The sequence below is a fragment of the Chelonia mydas genome, chromosome 9 (assembly GCF_015237465.2).
Source record: "Chelonia mydas isolate rCheMyd1 chromosome 9, rCheMyd1.pri.v2, whole genome shotgun sequence".
Taxonomy (NCBI): domain Eukaryota; kingdom Metazoa; phylum Chordata; order Testudines; family Cheloniidae; genus Chelonia; species Chelonia mydas.
In genome coordinates this window covers 1,431,369-1,437,231 of record NC_057855.1, presented here as the reverse complement: position 1 = coordinate 1,437,231, position 5,863 = coordinate 1,431,369, and the positions used below count along the sequence as shown (strand labels likewise).

Below are 5,863 nucleotides of genomic sequence, written 5' to 3'. Positions count from 1 at the left end.
CCGCCGAGCAGCCGCCCGGGGCTTGGCCGGGGCAGAGGGGCCGGTCCCGGGCGGGCAGGGCGCAGCCGGCTCCGCTCCGCTCCCTGCCGGGCCACACGCCCCTAGCGGGGAGCCGCGAGAGGCGCCGCGTCCCTGGCGGCCCGGCCCGGCCCGGGACAGACACGCGCCCCCGGGGCTGGGCCAGGCCCGCGAACCGCTGGGGCTCCCCGGCGTGGGGCTCTGCGCGGACCCGGCCGTGCCAGGGCCCGTGTCCTGGGCTCGGCTTGTGGGCAGGGCCTGGCTGTACAGCGCCGAGCACCAGCGCCCCGCTCCAGCTGGGGCTCTTGGCTGCTACCCTGCATGGCCACAGGCCACCCCGCAGTGAGCTCATCAGAGACCCCCGGGAGCCCCCAGCCTCCCTTCGGGGAACTCAACTCCCGCGTGTGCAGTGCCTGGGGCAGATCTTCCCCTCACCGGCCCCTAACAGCCCGGCCCATCCCATCCTGGCGGCTCCGTGGCAGCAGAGGGGCCAGCAGGACTTCACCCTGCTGCGGGCCCAGGGGGGACACGCGTGTCCGTGGTGATGGCAGTGGGGCAGCGAACACCCGGGGACTAGCCCTTCGTTCAGGGGCAGGGAGGGACCCATGCGTACGTTCCCTGGCTCCATGGCTGGCACCCGGAGCACTGGGTTTGCCCAGGTCCTGGCCTGGCCTGAAGCAGTCAAGCAGTGGCTGTGATCCGCGGGTACTAGAGCCCAGCCCTCAGGCCAGAAGCCCAGTCCTGTACGTAGGTGCTGCAGGGCCAGGTCCTTGGCTTGCACACACGTTTGTGACTCACAAACAAGCAGCAGGGTGAGCGTGAACCAGGCACGGACAGACTCGACCCACTGGCCAGCTGGAGGACGCGACTCCCGCTGCACGGCCAAGGGGTGGCTTGAAGCAGAGGTGCACGGAGTTGACAGCATGACAGGTGCTGCTGTCTGTTAGTATTGGGCGTCCTCCCTTGGGCGCTGCTGCTGTGCTCGGGTTGCTTTGCTTCTCAGGCCCGGTCTGCTCCGGCCCGCGGGCTGAGGGCCTTGTTTCTCTGCCTGTCTGGGTTTCTGTATCACATCTGTCACCGGAGTATCCGACCGGGCCATAGAAAGCTGCACAAAGCCTGTGCTGGCACCTCCCCCAGGCTGCTGCCTGGACTCGCTTTTCCTTCAAGTCCACGGGAAGGGAAGGCGCTCAGCCCCTGGCAGGAGCTGGCTCTAAAGCATTAGCCAGAGCAGCAAGAGGATTTCAGCATCTGGGAACCAGGAAGAGGGCAAGTCACCCCCAGCTGACAGAGGCTGAGCATTCACTCCACTGGCGATGGCTCCTTTGAAGCGTGGCTGCTCCTTCATCTCAGCCTTTTGTAGGAGCAATCAGGCTTCTGCATGCGCCAGAAACTTTCATGCTCTTAGGGAATCATCTGAGAGGAAGCTACGGCACCTATTGCACCTTGCCCCACTTGATGAGAGAAATATTTATTAGTTTATGACACTTAAAAGCACATCCAGTGCTTCAATAGGAGACCATCTGGGCCTCCAGCCATCCCCCTCGCAGGAAACAGGAACTGCCCCCATGCCTACTGCTTGCCCTGGAACATGGAAGGCCGTTGCAGCAGGGAAGGCTTTTGTCAGTGTGGTCAAGGGATTAGGTCAGGGACAGAATCCAGGAGGTTCTAGCTCCTAGCCCTTCGCTCTGCCACTGATTCACTCTGTGACCTTTGGCAAGTCACGTGAATCTAGTTTTCCCATTTCTAAAAGGGGGATAATGCATCTCCAGCTCCCTTCGGCCTTACGGTGCTTTAGTATATGGGACACGTTGATTGGACCAGTGCAAAACAAACCAACTCCACCTCCCACTGCAGCATGGAAACAGAACTGTTCGCTCCCTGGGCACTAGGCATGCCTTAGCGTAAGGGACACACTGACTGCACTAGTGCAAAACAAACTGTGTGTGTGTCATCACATCCCACTGTAGCACGAAAACAGAGCTGCTTACCCTTCTGTCACAGGCCCAAGATTAACAGCAGCTTTAGGAAATTCTCCTCAGCTCATGCAGAAGAGTCCTATGGTTTTGGAGCAGGAGGATCCAAGTTCTAGCCCTCCTGCCGCTCTGGAGTTCACAGTGATCTTGGCATGCAGCACAATAACAGAAGTCCTGCTTGGTCACAGATTTGTGACCTATTCAGGGGCTCAGCAAACCCTTGATTGTTTCCCAGGCAGACTTAATGCCCAGAAGCACGGTCACACTGCATTCTGGAGAGGTGATAAGCGTTTAGTTACAGCATGGTAAGAAATGACACCCACTGCTTAGTAACAGTACAGGGCTGAATTTATTTAGTTTGTAGAAGCAGCACCTTGTGTCAGGTGCTGTCCGAACACAAGAAAACGTGAAGCGCCCGCTCTGAAGAGCTTCTGAGACAAAGGGCAGAGAAACAGGGCACAGCACTGAAGCCAAGCCATCGGTGGATGGCCAGCACACAGAAATAATACTTTTGTGTGCAGATCTGAGTGCACTAGAGAGAAGTTAGCGAGCCGCCTTATCCCTGTTTTCCAGGTGGAGAAACAGAGGCACAGAGGTATGAAGGGACTTGGCCGGTGTCACACACTGAGTCAGTGGCAGAGCCAGGAATAGAGGCCAGGTCTCCTGCCTCTCACTCCTGTGCCCTGTTCACTGTACCGTGGAGCCATGTTGGCCAGAAATCCTATCCTTCCCCCTTTGATTACAGATAGGCCAGAGCCACTCAGAGGACAGATGAGCACAGTACAAACACCTGTCACTTCCAGCTATTTTGGGGTAGACCAGTCCATTTAGATGAGTGGCCAGTTTGCTCTCTACCCCACAGTTGTGCAGGGGGCATGCTGGCTGATAGCCTCCCCCAGGCAAGTAGCTGGGCACATACAGGGCCAAATTTTAAAGTCCTCACTCCTTTACTTCAATGGGAGCAAGTACCGCAGGATTTGTAAAATGCTTTGAGATCCTTCAGCCTAGAAGGCACTAGAGCAGTGTACAATATTAATTTTATTGCTATTTACCAGGTTTTTCCAGCGCTAGAATGAAAGAGCAATAAAAGCTTGTAGCCGTATCTAGCATATGGAAGGAAAAGGTGAGGACAGGGTGGGTCCCATTGCTAGGTGGACATTGTGCCTTGAGCAAAGAAATACTGCTGCTTATTACGGATTCCTGCCAGGCTTTGTTTTGCTGGTTTGTGTGAAATTTCCACCTAGCAACACACAGACGAGCCTCTCACACCTGGTGCTTTTATACATAGGAACTGGAGCTTGTCCTGACAGCTGTCAATACCCAATCCCTGGCAGCATTAATGCCCTCACTTCCTGCTTTTCCACCTCCTTAACTGACAGTTCAGGCCCTTCTCCCTCAGAAGCCATCTGCAATTGCAACTGAAGCTTTCAAAACACACATACAGGCAGGGGTCCGGACTGGGGGATGCAGAACTCAGTTCAGACTCTGCTCCAGAGTCATCCTGGAATGTTCTATCACAATGATTTTCTGGCAGAAAATGCAATTTCCACAAAATCAAATTTTTCTGCAGGAGAATTTTGATTTTGCTAAAAGTTTTCATTTTTCCATTAGGAAAATCAAGACATTTTATTTCAGGTCAGTTCAACCTAAATCAAAATATTTTATTTTTTTACTGACTTGAAACATTTAGTTTTGAATCAGTTTAAATAAATAAATAAGAATTTCCCTATCAACATCTTGCCTCCTGGGATTGTAGTTCAGACTTCCAGTCTCTTCTATTGGCTGGAGGACTACAACTCCCATACAGCAATGTGGATTTCCTTCTGACTGAGCTGCACAGAGCACCGTGGGAGTTACATGTCTTGGGGTACATTATGGGAGATGTAGTTTAACCACATAGCCTGGCCCCAAGGGAAAACAGTACCATCAGGTTCCTAACCTATAACTCTCATGACGCAATGCACCACTGTTGGGAAAAGTGGGGTTTATTATTGAACTGACTCAAAACACTGCATTGCGAGTCAGTTCACAAAACCAAAACACTTTGAGCTGGGGAATGTCAAAACGTTTTGCCCAGAAATGTTGAAACAAAATGTTTCAAGTCAAATTTTGACACTTCTTTTCCACTAGACTCTTTGCAATGTGCACTTGGTCACAATTTGAGACAAAAACAAGTGTTCCTGTCGGAGAAATGCCAGATTTAACCCTCCCCTACTCCACCCACAGTCCCAGAATAACTGGAGATGTCTGACACAACAGGCTTCAGAATCAACCCCTCCCTCTTGGTGACAATCTGAGGGGAGTGTTATAGAACTCCCAGATCGCTGTGAACTACCCACATGTACGTTTGTGGACGTGAAGCTAGAATGCGTCAAAGTGAGTAGCTGCTGCAGAAATCTGTTTCCAGGAGTTACACTCTTCAAATCAAGGAGCTGGAACAAAAGCACGTGACCTGTGCATCTAGTTGGCACAGCCTGAATTTCATGTATTGAATACAGGTGCAGAACTGCTCATGAAGAGTCTACAAAGCAAAGTTTATTTGTAGAAATTATTCAGCAAATAACCTTGGCGAATGAATGAAACACTCACACAGTGAAGTTATTATTTTGTTCCAAAAAAGCAGGAGTGCCTCCCCTCCTGGGGCCTGACACAGGCAAATCACTGCAGAGAATGTGCCCTTTGTTCAGCTTTCATCTCTTCATTAGTAAGGAGCATCTTAAAATAAGCAGCGTGTTCTCCCACAAAAGCCAAGCATGAAGGCACGTCCTGGTGCAATTGCCACACAGTGGCTGTGAAATGAGTTGTAGCATTTTACAGCTTCTCTTGTGTTCAGCAGAAGAATGGTCCTGCTTAGGATCAAAGGTAGGCAGCAGCTGCAGGAGTGCACCTGTCAGACACTCAAATCTTTGCAGCTCTCAGCAGCCGCGGAGCCAGCTCATCAGCGCAGTGTTACTTTAACCCTGCTTCCTTAGCTAAAAAGGACACACACAACACAGTCCTCCCTGCTGGTCTGTCCGTCTGAAATTCACTGTGCATCTTGTAGTGCATCCAGTAGCACGTTCACTTGGGTTCAGGTTGCCAGCACTGTAAGGTAGTTTCCCCATAACAAAAAGAAAGAAGTCACTTACAGGGAAGGAGGTGGGCTGAAGCCAAAACAGCATTCCACTGTCAAGGGCCTGTGACATTTTCGTGACCGTTTGTTTACAATGGGGACTGGATTTGTACTCATTAGCAGGCAAATCACTGTCTGCTCTTTTCCCCTCTTCAGAGCATGTGATTAGCCCCTAGATTGATGTGGTGCACGAAAACCACATTTCTCTTACCTTCTACAGTAGTCAAAAATAGCTTCGTAACACCGTGACCCAGAGCACTTCAACCAAGATGTTTGTCTTCTTTGTAGATTCCCTTCAGATCCCTCCCCTGTCTGCCTGAGTGGGATCATCTGTCGCTGAGCATCCCACGGCGCAGTCGTTGGCATACCTAAAGCTATTTGTAACGTGACACAAACACACTGTAACAGGGGCACTTGACTCCCACGCACCCCCTTGCGGCCAGGGATTCCTCCTCCACCTACCTTCTGGGCTCCCTTTAAGTCTTTCTGCTCTGGGATGGAGCCTGGAGACTCAGGTGGCCTCCATGGAGTCCCTCTCACAGTCTCAGCCCTCAGGGCTACCTGTCTGTCTTCTGTGCTCTGCAATAGGGTGCTGACTTCCAGCCTACTTCCCTGAGTCCTTGCTGTCCCTACTTCAGGGCCTTCCACAGGAGCGCTGCTTGCTCCTTGTGGTTCCTCCACTAAACTGTGTTTTATTCCCTTTTATGAGGCCCAAGCTTCGGGCTGTCATCTGACACCACTTAGTCCAGCACTCGTAGGC

At 52.2% G+C, this 5,863-nt stretch overlaps 1 protein-coding gene across 5 annotated transcripts in view; it reads right to left on the bottom strand.

The window, feature by feature from the left end:
- Positions 1 to 2,322: 2,322 nt before the first annotated feature.
- Positions 2,323 to 5,863, bottom strand: part of LSG1 (large 60S subunit nuclear export GTPase 1) — a 32,577-nt gene continuing 29,036 nt past the window's right edge. For 4 of the 5 annotated variants that reach the window (XR_005226681.2, XR_005226685.2, XR_005226682.2 and 1 more), the window contains one exon: positions 2,323 to 5,477. The gene's annotated coding sequence lies outside the window, so the exon portion shown is untranslated. The remainder of the gene's footprint in view (positions 5,478 to 5,863) is intronic. The other variant, XR_005226686.2, reaches the window with a different exon arrangement.